Source organism: Poecile atricapillus, chromosome 3, assembly GCF_030490865.1.
Source record: "Poecile atricapillus isolate bPoeAtr1 chromosome 3, bPoeAtr1.hap1, whole genome shotgun sequence".
NCBI lineage: Eukaryota > Metazoa > Chordata > Aves > Passeriformes > Paridae > Poecile > Poecile atricapillus.
This window is the reverse complement of record NC_081251.1, coordinates 111,934,634-111,952,066: the sequence shown is the minus strand read 5'-3', so window position 1 is coordinate 111,952,066 and position 17,433 is coordinate 111,934,634. Positions and strand designations below refer to the sequence as shown.

The following is a 17,433-nucleotide window of genomic DNA, read 5'->3' as shown; positions in this document are numbered from 1 at the left end:
TGGTAGTGTTGGTCCCTGCCCCATCCTTTCTCCTTGTTGTGATACTTCTGTCAGGTAAGTCTCTGCTGAGACAGGGTGTGAAGCTGGGAGCAGCAGGAGATTTTGTGTCTGGGCCCTGTGGTCTGGAATGACTCTGCTCAGCTGCCGTGCTCCAGTGAATCATGTCCCTCTCTTTTGAGATGACAGCTTGCTTTACAGAGCAGAGATGAGTGGAGGTGAGGGAATGAGGAGCTCTGCTGCTGAGATCTGAATGATGCTAACTGTGCCTGTTGCTTACCCTTGCTGATTTTGGAAACTGGCTGTTCTACCCTTCCTGCTCTGCATGTGCATCACCTGACCCCTGAAATGAGTCATGTCTTCTCTGCTTCTCTTTAACTTTTTGCACCATGTTCCCATAACTACACATTCTTTATCTTCCCCACCTTCCACAAGCTCCAACCTGAGGTATACCCTGCTCTTTGTGCCTTCTACCTCCCTCACCTCCATACAACACATCTTTCCCTGTGTACCCCAGGAGCTTTTACCCTTAATCTCAAATATTCCTGCTCCACAACCACACATTGCCACAGCCCTGAGCAGAGAGCCTGGCTCCTGCCTCTGGCTGGCACAGTGCCTGCAGCAGGGGAAAACCAGCTGGCTTCAGAGGGCTGAGCTGCCAGCTTCCATTTTCACATGAGGCTGTAGCAGGAACAGCAGCAGCAGCTCCAGACCATGGCTTATGTGCAGGATCTCACAGGGGGCAAGATGGTCTTTGTGAGTCCCTATTACATTTTGATAAGGAAAAGTCAGGAACAGCCTTCACTGAAAGTTATCGATGTGCCACTCTAAGAAGGTTTACCTATCAGATTTTGCCAAAGTTTTGTTTGATAATGATAAAAATTACCTTTTCTGAGCTGGTCTTAAATGAGCACCTGAAGTATCAGATTGCAAAGTGGTTTAAATCCTTTTTCTTCATATTTTTTTTCTTTTAAATTTTCCTCTGGAGTCAGTGGGTTTGGTTTTCATGAAAGGGCAAAATTCTTGAAGTGTTTGAAGGCATTGATGCAAGGACTATCATATTGGCCAGACACAAGGAATGGGCTGCATTTTGCCCTCCAAAGCTGCTGCTGAATACTCAGAGACACTCTAGGAGTCCTTGTGGTATTACACACACAATTCATGCTCTGTAAAAGTTAACTACTTGTAGTGAGTCCTCACACAAGATTTTTTAACTTACCTGAGACTGGCTTTTGCATGATTTTCTGTGAAATAAATTAGTTACTTATAAAACAAATTAATATTACTTTTTTTCCCCTGATACTATAGAGAATAAAACCCAAGCATTTTTTTTTCTTGTGTTCCTGCTGAAATGGCTTTGGCAACAGAATGATAATTCTTCTATGTCTTGGGCTTTAGAAGCTGAGACATGAGACTTGTCAGAAGTCTCATTCTTAATTCTTGGGTCTTCCCTCACAAGTAATTTGTGAGATTTTTGAGAAGCTTTCTGGTCCCTGGTCAAAAGAGTCACATATTTTCAGGACCATTACGTATCTAACAGTTCTCACTACAGACAATCAAATTATTGAATGGTGTTGCAATTATTTTAACAATTGAGTCACGTAGTTGCTACAATTTCACAATAGGTATTTAGTTCTCAAACCATTAACAGGCAATGCCTGGAAATGAAACCAACCTTCCCTTTTTTGTTGTGTAGAATACTTTTTGAAAGCAGTATATTTAAAGCTTTCTGCTTTTTAGCTTAAATGTTAACTTGAATATGTTATGAAAGGTGAATAGAATTATCTGTTGCTGTTTTACCTTCTAAGGCCAATAGCAAGTTCATGCTTTTGCATTTCACTGCTAAAATTCATTCTTATTAAAGAAAATGAGTATGAGCAGTATATTAGGAATGGAGATAATTTGCATGTGACAGATACGTAACCTGAGCACAGACAAGCCACTGAATTTGCTGATTTACACGACCAAGGGTGTGCATAACTCTTTGAGAGATACAAGTCCAGTGTACAACTTGAACTGGATATGAAGACCTGAGACAAAACCTGTTTGTTCATCAAACAATAATGAAGAGAAACCGTGAAACTTGAAATCCCCTGTAAAAACAACAACAAAACTCCCAAGCCCCCAGACTCTTCACTTATCTCAGATTCTGTTTGGCCAGTTCAGTTTTCCCTTGGACTCTTCCATGGCTACAGAGCAGGAGCAGAAGCTCTTCTCAAGGTGTTGCTTTTCCAGCTGTTTCTGACACCCTGTTCTGCTAAAATGTGTGTGTCAGGTCTGTGAAAGATCAGATGAGTTGCTAGTTGATGTGGGGCTTTCTGATTTTTCCCGTTAGAGAAGGGTAGTATATTTGGATCTTTTTATATGGAAATGAATCCATGTTCTATTTACAGCCATCTACTAAACACTCATCTTATGAAGAGAAAATTGGGTTCTGGGTAGCCAGAAAGATTTAATTAAAAGACATGATATAAAATTAATGCAGCCCATCTTCAGCTTCCTTGAATAGCTGTAAACAAGGGGCTCCGACTGACTGTGCCAGTGGATTCAGGGAATCAGTGTGTCCTGTATGTTTTCCAAGTATTGACTGAGTTTTGAATTATGTGTCCAGATTGTCTCATGAGAGCTGTTCCCATGCCTGAGGGCTAGAAGACTGGAATTCTTTTTTCCCTCCAATTTGCAGTGCCCTTTGGGGCCAACACACACTCATATATTCTTAGTATTGTGATTGTTTTTCAGTTATGCTTTTCTCTAAGCACAACAGAACATTGAGACATCTCTAACTAATTTCAAGGGAAGTATAATCTGGAATGCAGTTTATTTTGGGGGGCTGGCAGTAGCCCTTTCTCCATAGCAGCAGAGGGATGGTGGTGTCACAACTGCAGATTTCGTGCTGTTGGTATGTGAAAGTACTGGGGTGACTTTGGTTTTATTTGGTTTAGTTTGGAACCAAGTCTTTGCATTCTCCTCAGGGTTTTCATCTCAATGGGACCTGTGTGAGAAACATTTTAACTCAGATTTTATTAGGCACCAAAGGGGCTACTTCAACCTTTTATCAGTAGAAGAAGCACTGCAGGTCGGATTTATTGAAGGCCTCTATTAGAAGTTTGTTTTCATTCAAGGTTTTTTTTTCTTTTTTTTCTGGTAGCACTGACTACACCCACATTTAAACCTTTCAAATACTATTTGAAAGTTTGGTTGTTTGGGTTTTTTTAATCTTAAAGCTTTTACTGCTTTACTAACTTTTAAAAACTGTGTGTCATTCTGTTTGACAACTCTTTAGTCTCTGCATGTCACCAAGTAGTGTTTGAGTAGTAAATGATGGTTCCAAATGTAAGAGCTTCAAATTAATGACTAGTATGAAGCAGCAGAATGATACCTAAAATGAATTAAAATGTATCTTGTATTGTCAAGTAGTGATTAAAGAAGTAGCTGAAATTATGACCAAATGTGAAAGGAGGTGGAATAATTTATTAGTGGTCTCTTCCCTGCTCAAAAATGTAAGTTCTCTCAACCTAATGAATGAGTGGTATCCTGGATACTCTGGTTTCAGCAGCAGTATCTCACAAATAAGGGTTACTCACAATTTGTTTTCATTTAGGTAAAGATTAAAGCTGGTTGAGTATAAACTGACAGTGGCAAACTGATTTTCACCCCCACCCTCAGCCCCCAAGGTTGAGCTGTCAGTCAGCATATGTGGTGAATGTAAACATTTCAGGAGAGGTTCCATCTTAGGTGTGCACTGCTCTTGGTGAGCATGAGGGTTTTGTGCTGTGTGTGCTCATCACCCCTGAAAAATAGAGAATTTTGGGTGTCTGAGTGGGTGTGATTCTACTTATGGTCACACAGTGTGTATTCATCAGCTGTCCTGCTAGACACATTAATACAAGTCTGTGTAGAAAGCTGAGTATATTTTAGCTAGCAATTAAAAGAATTAATCATGTTTGGCCTTACTTCTGGTGTTTTTTTATGAGATAGAGCTTTTCTTTTGCAGCTTAGTCATCTTCTCACCTCACTTTTGTATTACAGCTATCATGAATCCTTTCAAATGGAATTGCTGTCTTCATTTTAAACAAATGAAAGCATATTTTGATGTTTATGATTTGTTGAAGCAGACAATTGGCAGAGGGAGATTGAAGTTTTGGGTGTAAGTTAGAGGAAGCTGGCAGGCAAAATGCCCCAGTGCAGAACCCAAAGCTGCAGTAGAGGTAAATATTCACAGAAAAATATAAATGGATTGTTCGCTACTCTTCCATTACATCTGTAAAGATTTAATCAGCTTCAGGTGAGATTTTATCCATTATAGTTTTATGGTAGTGGTTTAAGTAATCAGGCAGGGCTGAAAATGAGACTTTAAATCTTTGATACTATATGACATTTCAGCCTTCCAGGCACAACATTTAATTATAGCAGCCAGAGTTTGCTTTGGCTTTAATGAACAGTTGTGTCTGTGTAGACCAGTTGGGCTTAAAGAAGAGGAATTCACACAACTGCCCCAAGCTGGAAGAGCGCCTTCCATGGGAAATCTTCAGCCTCTGTGGGCTGCTGTGCAATCTGTGACTGCAAATCCTTTGTGTGAGGGACAGGAATAAGTGATGTAGTGGCTCTGAGATGTGATCTGGGGTGAGGTGTGGGAGGGAACCGCTCTGCTGTTGTCTGCCGAGTGCCCTTTAGCACCAGAGCCCTTTGGTGACCTTTGGCAAATCACATAAGCTCTCTGTACCTTGTTTTCTGTGCAAGGAGAATTTGCCTTCTTCACAGTAGTGTTTTGAGACCTAATTAAGATTTTCCAAGTGCTTCCAGAACCTCAGATGAAAGGCATGCACAGAAAGCATTATAATTAACAGGAGCTTATCAGCTGAGCTTTACAGAATTAATTCTCGTAAATATAAAACTAAATGCTTTGTAAGAAGCTTTTCTGTACGTTCCATCCCTAAAAAGCATCATTTGTGGATATGATATTTTGAGATTAGTAAAAAGAAATGTTTATTTTCTCATACTGGAATATTCTTCTGAGTGCTGTCATGCCTTATTGTGTTAGGGATCTTGAGATTTGGGAATCTGTGCATTGCTCCAGGATATATCCACATAAGGAGAAAAATTGATTAGACTGTGTTTGCAGATAGTTTCCCACTTCTGCTATAAACACAGGATAGTTTTCAAATAATTTTCTATTTCTTGAAGACAAAAAAACCCTCAACAACTTAAAAATTAATCAACTTTACTGCTGCTTCCTGTGGATTTTCTTTTTCTACATTTGGCATATTCAAGTATGAGAGGTGGAGCTGCTGCTGACTTTTAAGGCTGTTTTGCTTACTCCATCTCTATGGTAAATGCAGGGGTGACTGGACCTACATCAGAATTGGGATGGCTGTGTGACTGGTGTTGGAAGGAAGTTGTGGTTCATGCTGTACCTAGGGTCTGCTGTCAGCAGTGGGTAGTTACAGCAAAAAAAAAACCCCAAAAAACAAGGTATAGGAATGGTGGGTGCAGTCCCACTGCTCCATAGTACACACCAATGAGTATTGAGTGTTTGTGCATCAGTGAGCTCAGAGTGATTCTTGTCCTTACTTTAATATCAGCACAAGGCCCAGTTCCTGCTCTAGACAAACACAGAATTTTATAGACTGGGCCCAATACATGATGACTGTAATTAGGATTATTTACTCGTAAAAATTTTGTTTCCAGAATGGATCTGATGTGCAAGTGTTTTCAGGAAACATGCAGTGGAATAATGTTCAATGATCTGGGTGGTCTGCTGGGCAGGGCTGGTTTGTGTTTGCCTATAAAATCTGTCACCAGGCGTTCTTCCACAGTAGTCTGTTGTCTGGTAGGAAATGTATGTCAAGCAGAATGAATATTATTATTCCTTTTGGCTTGTCTCTGCTTTTAAGGATAACTGGAAAGGAGTCTGTGTGGTGGGACACTGAGACTGTTTGTCACAATGCTTTTATTGTCCTGCTCAGCTGCAGTGTAACATTCGTTTAGTGCTCTTGGAGCGTGGCATTTCCGTTTGCAATGCAGCACAAGGGAATTCTGATTTAATTTCCTAGAAGATTTTGGCAAAATTAGGAGGCAAGTAACTTATCTTTGTCATATTTTGGCTGGATATTTTCTCTTCTGTTTTCTATTTTCTTTTTTTTTTCCCTTGGATCAGCAAAATGGAAAACAACTGCAGAGGCAGTGCTGGATAATTTGGATTTTAGGTTAGGTGGTGTCCAGAAGCAACAGGCATTGATGATCCAGTGATGATGCAGACACAGGTACTTATTCACATTATGCTGTGATTTATCACAGTATTTATCACTTATTTATCTGTCTTGAATTTACCACTTTGCTTGCAGAATTTAGGCATGGCTTGGCCTGTCTTAAATGCAGAGAGTGTGCCTGGTTAAAGCACTATTGGTTTGTTTAAAAATGAATAGAGAGGTGTAGAGAGGGTTAGTGTGGTAGAATGGCATGTGCTTACAGTCATTTCCCAGGTGTGCAGCCAGGGCTAGGAGCATGCCAGGAGGGTGGATGTGATGGATAAGGAATGTCCTCTTTTTCCAAGGATCACTTTGCAGCTCCAAGGTCTGTTTCCAAGGGTCAGTCTCAGGCAGAGCAGCGGCTGGCACTGGATCCACAGGTGGAGTTCCTTGGTGACAGAGGCCGAGATGCTGCAGCCTGAGCGGTGCTTGTGGACGTGCAGGATCTTTGTGAGCAATGAATTTGATTTATTTCCTTTCCTCTCTGCTCAGGACAAGTCGTTCTGGATTAATGGTTTTGTTGTGCCCAGCAGTCCAGGGTGAGACAGTTGTATCCTCAGGAGGAGGAATTGGTTTCCCACAGGGAGAGCAGCACCACCAGAGCTCTGCCTTTGCTGTGGGTGTGTCGTGTCCGTCTGTCCATCCTGCAGCGTCAGGAGCTGTGCTTGAAGTGGCTCAACACTGGGGTAAACAAACAAGCAAACCTTTATTCATCCAAGCACGCATTTATATAATTAATGGTTCAATGCATTGCTTTGTGCAACTCAAGGCTTGTTTGGATAAGAAACATTCTTTCAAATTTCGTTTCAGTAGGTTTTGATAGTTAGGATTCAGCTCTCACCTGAATTCAGTGTGTTGGTTCTGATTTTGCCAGTCACTGTTGTAACACGTTTACTTATTTTGCCACTTTATCATGGCTAATGTAGTTGAACCAGTACAAGCCCAAGGGTGAAAGCAGCCATCTTAGTAAAAATTGATTTATTTACTCTACAACAGGATATGTTCTTTGTATCTCAATGATGCAAAACTGATAGAGCTAAGGTAAATCAATCTTCCACTGCAGGTTAGGCCTCAGGGTAGAAAAAACTAAAATATTTGAGAAATGGAAGCAGCAAAGGAATATTTAACTTCTTTGAAAAAGTATTTTAACATTTATGACACTTTCCTTGTTATCAGATTCTTTTTACATCCTTCAGAATATCTGAGGTATCTCAAAGATTATAAGGTTGTTTCAAGCACTCCTGGACATTAATATGCTGAAATTGAAATGGCAGAAAACAAAACGCCCAGTGAAATACAGATTATTACCTTCAGCGGGGTTAACATTATTTTTAAGGTCTCTTTTATGCATTCAGTCACTTAGGACCTGTCAGCACATCCTTTATGAGCAGTTCCACTGTGTTAGGCTGCACTCTTGGTCACTTTTATTTTTTGTTATTTATTTGTCTGATTTATTTTTAACTGGAGAACATTTATGGGAGTGACAGAGAGTGGAATTTTCTTTCACTCACACAGTAGCATGCAGGAACAGCACAAGACATTGGAAAAAAAAGCAATAAAATCATAAAAATGAGCCTGCAGCTGGATAGATTGACCCTATAATGATGGGACTGTGATTGTTTTATTTGAAATGCATCAGATTCTAAGTCGGTGATATCCTCCTGAATTAGCAGCCTTTCTAATGAACAGGGAAGGGTTAAATCATGGTCATGCAGGGACATAAAGCTTTGTGTAGATGGGTGGAAGGCTGCTGATTGCATGGAGAAATGGGTGATATGAATGGATGGCACGGAGCTGCTGGTGGGGACGGCAAATTGATGAAAAGCAAAGGTTCATTGACTTAGAGGCTGCCTGGATGATTTATGTTAAATTATGGTGAGTGCAGCTGGGGCACGTGTGAGACATTTTCCTTTCAAAACATAAATGAAATAAACCATTTACCAGTTGAGTTGCTTTAATCAATTGTGAACCATTTGTCTATTCAGTTCTGTTTTGTAGCACTGCAAATAAGATGGGTACACATACACAAATAAAGGCAAAACTAGCCTAACACACAGTGATTCATATAAAACACCATTTTAATTTGAAAGTGCAGTTGGAGGATGTCTTACATGTCAGAAAATAGCTTTCATTATCTTTTTAATTGATTGCACATGTAACAGGTTCTGACTTTTTGGCAGAGGATTTGTTGGCTTTCTTTGCCTCAGATTTATGCTACATCCTATTACAGTGTAGAAAATTGGAATACTGAAGGATTTAAAAGGCTTGTTTTCTGCAAATTCTTACTCTTCACTACTGAAAAAAAATTGCCATAAAACTGCACAGACTGTCAGAAATGCTGTCAAATATAATGAAATACCTTTTTCTTTTTTCTCTTTTTTTTTTTTTTTTTTTTTTTAATTAATTTAACCTGTGGAGTTAAATGAATCATAGAGTGGCCTGGGTGGGAAAGGACCTTAAAGATCATCTTGCTCCAGCTCCCCAGCCATGGGCACAGAAACCTCCCACTAGACCAGGTTGATCAGAGCTCTATCCAACCTGGCCTTAAACACTTCCAGGGATGGGGCAACCACAGCTTCTCTGGACAACCTGTTCCACTGACTCACAGTGCTCTTAAAATGAGAAGAATGGTTCAAATACCTACAGAAAAGTTATGAGGTATTGAAGAACCTTTTAATAAATGTCAAGAACAGAAACTTTACATCCAAAGCGTGTATCCCCTCTTCAAAATTCCCTGTTCAAAATTTACTGGAAGCAGACCCCAGAGATTTGTGTGAATGGGAAGAGATATCCCAAGAGCTGTGAGTTCCTCTGTGAGGAACTTCCACTGTAAATGACTATTTCTGTCTGTGGTGTAGTGAAGGCTATCCCATGGAGTCTGTAAATCTAGACAGACTCCACTGTGCAGCCAGGGATAGCTCTGGGATTAAATCTGCTACTGAACCTCATCACGTTGGCAATCTCAGCTGCCTGTGTGAGGTCTCGTGCTGACCAGGAAGCCCTGGATATCTGGTATGGGATTCTCAGGTCTAGTCCTGTGGGTAGTTTCCTTTTCTCCTCTATGAAAACTCTTTGAAAGCATCTTTCATCTCCCCAGTGTAGGTTGGAGAGTTGTGCTCTCTGCCTCTTTGCATGTGGGTCAGTATATTCATGGTCAGGTGCTTTGAGCCAACCAGCTCTGTCTTTAAAGTGTCAAAAAATCCATTCTGTGTATAATTTGCTGTCACTCCTATTTCTAGACTTCATGAAGTCAATCATTTTGACAACCTGACACCAGCCAGGTACACTACTGGAGAAAATGTATACACAGGAATGTTCCTGTTTTTGCATGGTGAAACAACTTATTAGACTTGCATGCCTTTTAGTTTTATCATTTTTCTAATAAAAATGTTCTTTTGTAGTGAATTGAAAAAAAGTGAGCTTGAGTTTATAGCAGACAAATTTAAGAAATATGGTGAACCAGGAAGCTGCTAGACAATTTTCTGGTTCTTTCAACAGTCAGACTGTATTTCATATCACAGTTTACATTACAGATAATGTTAAATAGCATATGGTTAAATTCTTTGAATTAAATCCTAGTTCTTCCTAAGTTAGCGATAGAATTCACATTGATTTCAAAATCATACTCATTGCCTGATTCATAAGGAATATTCTTCAAAAAAAGGAAAGGTATCCTTAGGAGAAATTTCAGCCTGGAAAAAGCAGAAATACAAGTTGTCACTGGAGTCTTGTGGAGTCTGGGGGAAAGCAGAGAGTGAACAAGAATTAACTATTTCCTGCTGGGCAGTTTAGCATGGCCAATGGAAACTCAGAGCTCTGAAGAGCTGGTTGTGATTCTGCAGCTCAGCTGTGGTTTCTAAGCTCTTTCGATCCATCTGTTGTAAACATGACAAATATGAATTCATTGCTTTCTTTTTTTCCGTATTTTTAATTTTTGGCCTACATAAGAGATCAGAGAGAGATTTGGTTGGCTTTAAACAAGCAAACTGATGCAACTGGGTTTGTTGCACTCTGGAACTACAGAATAACAGTACTGTAAATTATTTCATGTGTTTTCCCTGAGCTCATTCCATCCAGCTTTGTAATTAGGTCCATGAGGGCCGAATGCAGGCCAGATGAAATCACTTACATTCCACCTGCCTGCACTGGAGCAGACTTTGCACTATATATAATATGTGGGAGTAAGTGATAAGATCACCATGAATAGTCCCTCTGTTCAGTAATGATCATGGGGAATTCTAAGAATGTCTGAAGAGAAGCATCTTTCTTTTGGAAGGAATTTATTCCTAGCTTTAGGAGATTTAGGTTTCAAGGAGGTTATAAAATGCCTATGTAGACTGTTGTCTGTATTTTTATAAGCAAAATAAAACCCCAAATTGTTGCTGTCGAGCTGTTTCAAGTGGAGAATTTTTTCATCAGAATGATAGCATATTTAACTTGAAAAGTATAAAAGTATGCCTTACAATTTTTCCGTGGCAAGCCTTGCAGAAGTGAGCACAATCACAGGATTAAATATATGCAAGAGGAAAAGATCAAAGCCCTTCTGTGTTGGGGTGCAACTTTACACAACCTCCAAGTGGTCTTCCTAGAAGTCCTAAGTACAATTCTTGTATAAGGCTTTGCTTTTAGACCACAGTGAACTGACAACACAATTTCAATACAGGATGCTTTGGACTGATCCTTTGTTTTCTTTTTCAGTTGTCAGTTAGAAAGAAGTAGTTGACAATCTACCTTTTTTTAAATTGTGTTGGGTAATCTTCAATAATCTTTAATATAAGACTTCACAGAAAATCACTGTAAATAAGGATGATCCATGAAGTTTTATGTGACGTTTTATTAGAAAGAATTACAAAATGAAACAGTGTTAGCGTAAAATTTGAGTGAGACTTAATTTATGCACTGAAATTGATTAGAAGATTTAGGTGATGCATTAAAATCTTTGCCAAAACTATCTTATTAAATGAAATCCAAATTTCAACTGTTTACTCATGTAGTCCAACCACTTGGATGAAGGTATATGCTTATCTCTGCAAGTTTGCATATTTCCTTTATACATTATTCCTCTGTTTATTTAGTATTATTATCTATAACATCTCTAAATACATCAAACTGAAAATGTCATCATAGTTTTGATTGTTTACACTGGAAATGCTGAACTTGATATTTTAAGATTGGAATTTCTTTACTCCAGTCCTGTGTTAAATGTCTGTATGTTTTTATCCAGTTCAAACCAGGATCACTTGACCATAGTGAGATCATGAATATTTGTGTGTGTTCATGAACTTTTCTCTGGATAAAGTTTCCAGTGCTGAAACCATTACCATTCAAATGATGTGAAAATATTCAAAGCTCATCTATCATGTATAAGCTCCAACAGGAATGCTTTTTAAAATGAGAAACAACAGAAAGTTTAGTGAGTTCCATGAGTCCTGTGCTGCTACAGATGCATCTTGGACCAACAGAGTTAAAATAAAAATATAAATAGGACAGCACTATGTGCCTGTCCATGCACAACTGTGGATTCTCCTGGCTCTGCTGACCCTTCAGCCCCTGGGCCAGCAAGAAACTTACAGCTGATTTAAATAAATCATCACCTAAGGTTTTACAGGACAAAAATGGACACGTGCAATTCTCCAAAATCCTTTATTATGCTCCAAGTGAGTTAAAATGAGAGTCACTCTATTCTTTTTTCCATTTATATCAGTGGTGGAAAAGGATATGGAGAAGAAAATCTTTTTTGATCAGAGTTTTATGAAGAAAAAGGAAATAACAAGGAGACACTAAATGTAAAATATTCTACTTTTATTGAGATTATATTATTTTCCCTTGACTTTATTATGTTGTCACAACCTTTTTATACTCCCAAACTGTCCCCAACAAAAACACTTCATGAATTGCCATACTGGGGCCACCTTTTACAGGTTTCAGGTTTAATCCTTAAGAACACAAGGTGAAAGTTTTGGGAATCATCACTTGGTATTTATCCTTGCTATTTTTTATTTGCAGTCCTTCACAGAATTGTGGTACCCAGATCATGCTACCCTCACCAAGTATAAATAAATTTCCATTTCCTATTTCTGTTCTGTTTTCACTGCTCACAGACCAGCTAGAGTTTAACACTTAGTTTCTATTCCATGTATTTATTTTCTACCTTTTGAGCACACAACTTGGGTCCATTTGCAGGAAATCCCTGTGTGCTCTGGTGCTTTCCCACTTCCCTTTGTGTGGGAAGGACATCCCTTGAACCCTGCTGTGCTTGGGAGCCATGGAGAAGGTCTGAGGGCCTCCCTGGTGGCACCTTCTGAGTGTGGAGAAGGGAGTGCACAGTCCAGCTTTAATCCCCTGTTTTGGCTGATTGTTTTGGTGCAATGATTTCAGTCTCCCTGATCTGCTGTGGAAGGTTTTTATCCCTCCTGAGTCACTGGGGAAGGAACCAGTGATGCCTCAGAAGCAAACAGTGGGTTCCACCAGGGTGAATGAGGTGGTTACTGCTGTGATCAAAGGATTTTCTTATGTTTTTCCCTCTGTTTCTACCACAGCATGTTTTACAGAAAGTTTTTGTTTTCTGTGGCAACTATAGACTTCTGTTAGAGCATTCTGCACATCTTTGTAGTTGGGTTATGGTTATATGTTGATTTTTATTTTTATTTTTTTCATGAAATGGCTTTGTGCATTTGGAAATCTTCCTTTAATGTTGCAACTTGAACAGAGGAAATAATATAAAAGATTGAGTGCTCTGGGAAAGAGGAGTGATGTCTAACGCTGTCATTTCAACACACAACCAAAATCTTATCAGATACAGAATCTCAAAATTTGGAATACTCTCTTCCCCACATCAATTTGGACATGGTTTTTACTGCTCCTCTTACAACCCTCTGTTGACACCAGTGTTCCTTACAAAAGCAGCTTGAAATCACAGCCTTTACATCCCTTAAAACATTAATCCCCTGTTCCAACACGTTGTAAAATGTCAACTGCTTGTTAGCATGATGCAATTAAAGCACACATAAGGCAGCAATGAGGAAAAAGACAAATGTTCTGGCCTGCATGAAATAGAAATGTGAGGATGCAGGTCCCTGTTGTGTTGCTCTGGGTGAAAAGTTTTCGTAGCTTTCTAAGTTTGCTATTCCCTCAGCTGTGCTCATGTTTCTGCTTGTCAATCCAAACCTTAACCCTAATCACTGAACCCATAAGAAAAAAGAAGGAAAGAGGCAGGGCTTGGTTGGGGTTTTTTCCCCTGTTAAAATAAAATAAAGATGTTGTAAAATGTGTTTGCCACTGGGAAATTGCAATGCTCGGCTTTAATTTTGATCCTTGTGTAATTCCTGTGTTCCTGGCATGATCCATGTATGTGGTTTGAAGGCACCAATGCAGGTGTTTGCACTTGGATGGACATCCCCCCCTGCTTTCCCTACTGTTTTTTGCTGTGGGATTTTTAGGAATGTCTCAAAGAACCTGTCTTCTTCCTGCTGCCAGAATTAGGATGAATTGATCCACATAATTTGGCCAGAAGCACTTTGTGGTCTAAAACCTACCAAGACAACTCTTCAAGAAATGAACAACAGTACTGCTCTTCCCTCTCCCTCTTTGCTGTATCCCCAGGTGAATGCTGGCCTTCTTATTTATCTTCCAAGTGGTCTAGCAGTCCTTGCATTAAGGCAGAAATGACTGCTCTGCCTGGAATTCTACTGCAGTGCTTCCAGTCACAATTTTATTTTTTTTGCTACAGCAAGAATTAAATATTTCAACTTTTAGCATACTGTACAGCTGACTACCCACACTGGGCACCAGAGAGATTCTGTATTGTTGGCTTTGGCAGTTGCTAGATCTAAATACTGCTCCATTTTTTTTTTTGTTGTGTTCTCTTACAGCAGTTGAATGTTTGAGTTTATAGAAACAAACAGAAAATGTTTGCTATCCCCTCCCTCTGGGGTTCCTTTTCCTGGCAGTGCCATTCACGTGTCTGCTGTGTGTGGAGGGAGCCCCTTTGTTGTTGTGGTCTCTTTGCTGCCCAGGCTCCAGGAGCAAGGTTCACTGTGTGCACAGGTGCAGAGGCTGTGGTGGGAGCAGGACATCTCAGGGGCAGCTGTGCACTCGCTCATGATGGATTTTTAACTTGGCTTCAGCTTTAGCTTTAGGTAGACAATTAGAATCAAAGCAATGGTGAGAGGGGATTTATTCTGTGCCTGTCAGGGTGGGTAGCTGGAGTGCAATCCGTGCTCAGGTGGGAGTGGGGATGGATCCTGTGCTGTCTCATCCCCTCTGGTACTCGCCTGTCACACTGGAAACAGTGTCTGGCAATTGTAGATTTTTGTTTTTCTTTTCATGATTGTTGGTGCCATTTCTGGCTTTGCTATGATGCTGATTTGAAAAAGGTAACAAGTAAAATTGTTTTAAATAACAAAGGACTTAAACAGCTCTTCCATGTTGTAATTTCCATCTAGCTATACATTACTATCAAGTAGCAACTAATTAGCAAATATCTTAATAGTCTGAAGGGCCTGAGAACCATTCTGTGGTTTCCATTGTGTCTGGAAATTAACTGAGTCCTGGCATGCTTGGTGTAATCAGCAGGTTTCAGTGTGAAAATGGTGATTTATAAATTACACAACATGGTTTAAAGCTCAGCTTCACAAAACTAAGAGAAATGGATTGCCTGATGTGCAGCAGGCCAGCTGTGTGATTGTACGCTCATTTCTGTGACTGCAAACTGATACTGAAGCCTGTTATTGTTGATAAAATTAATCATATACTTTGATGTATTATCCTGTAAGTATGCACAGAATTCCCATTTGACAATCCATTTGATAGCTTAAGGAGGCCCTGGACTCCAATTAGCACCATGTGATAGAATTAGGCTTCAGTGCCACCTCTTGTGAATTATTAGTAAATGTTGTCAAGCCCCTGCTTATATATAAAATATATATATAAATATTTATATATGCAAATACCAAAATAGTAAATAGACTATATAAATATATATATAATATTTATATACTATAATTATTTTTTATTTTTTAGTTAAGCAGATGATATCTTTTATCAGGCTGACTGCTGAGACCAGCCATTAAGCTTTTGGACATAGGCTGTTTTCCAAGTCTCTGAAAAATATCTCTGATAATGTCGCTTCATCATGTGTGTGGTCTTGCTCCACAAAGATTTGCAGTGTTACATTGGAGGTTCAGTTCTTTCCTTGTAAAAAGGTGACTGGAGATGATTTGTAAAGTTGTGGGAGGAAAAAAGAACTAAAGTTTATATAAAATGTCCCTTTTGTTGCTTGTTCTCACAGGATTGTTACTGGGGTCTTTCTTCAGTGAACAAGGCTAGAAGGCTATTCCATTTTTGTGTCTTAATTTCATAAAAACCTGAACTTTCTTCTTCAGAGGATGTTCACAGAAGAATGAGATGTCAAATCTTGTCATAGAACAGTTCTTAGATCCCTGACAAATGAAGCTGTTCTTATGCTTGACAGACTTGCTGCATGTTGCCTAATACAGGAATCCATTTTATGCAGGACCAAAGTTTAGTTTTTTCCTGTTTACAGAAAAGATTCAAGTAAGATTCATATTTCCACCTGGAGTTATTAGAGTTTGTCCAGCTTTGTTTGGAATCTGGGTATGAGGTAGGGCTTGTGTTGGTGAAGTCCATGGAAATGAGTGATACCAGTTGTCTCTGCAGATCTTTTTATACATCACTAGTGTTCCTCAGCCCTTATTTCAAAGTATTGCTTGTTCTTTCCAGGGATAAACAGGCTTCTGATAACTAATTCCATTTTTAAATAAAGAACCCAGAAAATGGTATAAAATTTTTGTCTGTGCTTCTGTGAAAAATTTTCAGGAGGTGTTGGAATGTAGTGCAGAACGCAAAGCATGGAGAATGTGAGTAACCCCTCTGTGAGATTGTTAAATCAGGTTGGGTTTGTGTTTGCCTTGTGCCTGGCTGATTTTGGCAGATGGTTGGCAGCAAGCTGGCAGGGATTTAACCTGTGCTAGCCATGGACAGTGTTGTCTTATCTAAGGGCAGGAAAAAGAGTGACAAGATGTTGCAGCTCCTTCTGCTGACATGGTATGGCTGTCATACTCCTACAAACTCAGCTCTGGTGGGTTGTCTGTCCTGACTTTACATTAAGGAAGGGGTTTATGCCTTCATTTTCAGAACTGCTATTTTAATTGGACCTTTAAAAGTTATTTTTTTCCTACTATCTTACAGCTCCATCTGCTGTTGGTGCACTTGATGTTTAATCTCCAGTTTTCTCTTAAACTCACACACGCAGCAAACAGCTGTTTCCATCTTTTGTGCACTCTTGGACTTCAGCACCTTCATTGTCCTCCTTAGTCTCCCCAGACTTCCCTGCTTCTTTCCTCTTGCCCATGATTTAGTGTAAGTGCTGTGAGCATCCCCAGGACACTTCTCTGAGTGACAATTTTATTAGTTACTCAGCTCTCTTTGGGTCGCAGACTGAAGACTGCTGCGTGTGGGGATTGCATGGCAGATGGGTAACATCTGCTGGAAAAGTCTTCTTATCCATGCACACATCTAATTGTTATGTTCCTGTTACTGCAGCAAACTTGCCTTGATCATTTCAGTCTTACTTTCACCAAATTGAAATGGTTTTGTGGGTTTTAGCCTCTGTATCTCCTGGCTCCTTGTACATCAAACATCAGCTTTCCTTTTGTACTTCCAAGGCTCTTCACTGTGATTCCTGTCGCCCTTGCTCTGTTTCTCTGGTTAATAAGTAACATACTCTCACCCCTGACCAGTCCAGGGCTCAACCCTTTGTTGTTCATTTTTCCCATTCTCCACTCAAGACCTTTATACTCTTTTTGTGGCCTTTTGCAGCGACAGATGCCACCACAACACCTGATGAGCTGCCTCATTATTCTTCTTCAGTGCCTCATATAAAGTCTCTTTTCTGTGAGGAAGGCCCAGTTTGGAGGCTTTTATGCAGGAAGTATTTCCTCACTGCTTCCAAGGAGCCTCCAGTTTAGCTGTATCTGTGGCAGCACTTCCCATGAGCTCTTTGGGATGTGGAATAACTTTGGCTCTGTTTTGGCACAATGCCAGACAGAATGGCATGTGGCCTGACAGTGGTACTAACATGTCTTTGCTGAATGTCTGAGCTGCAACAGAGTGAAGCCTGGCCAGGTGGCAGGTGGGATGTTTAGAAACTGTAGGGAATGGATGTGCA

General features: G+C 39.8%; 1 protein-coding gene across 3 annotated transcripts in view; it reads left to right on the top strand.

The window, feature by feature from the left end:
• Nucleotides 1–17,433, top strand: part of PLCB4 (phospholipase C beta 4) — a 185,830-nt gene that overhangs the window by 47,498 nt on the left and 120,899 nt on the right. The gene's annotated exons all lie outside the window — the stretch shown is intronic.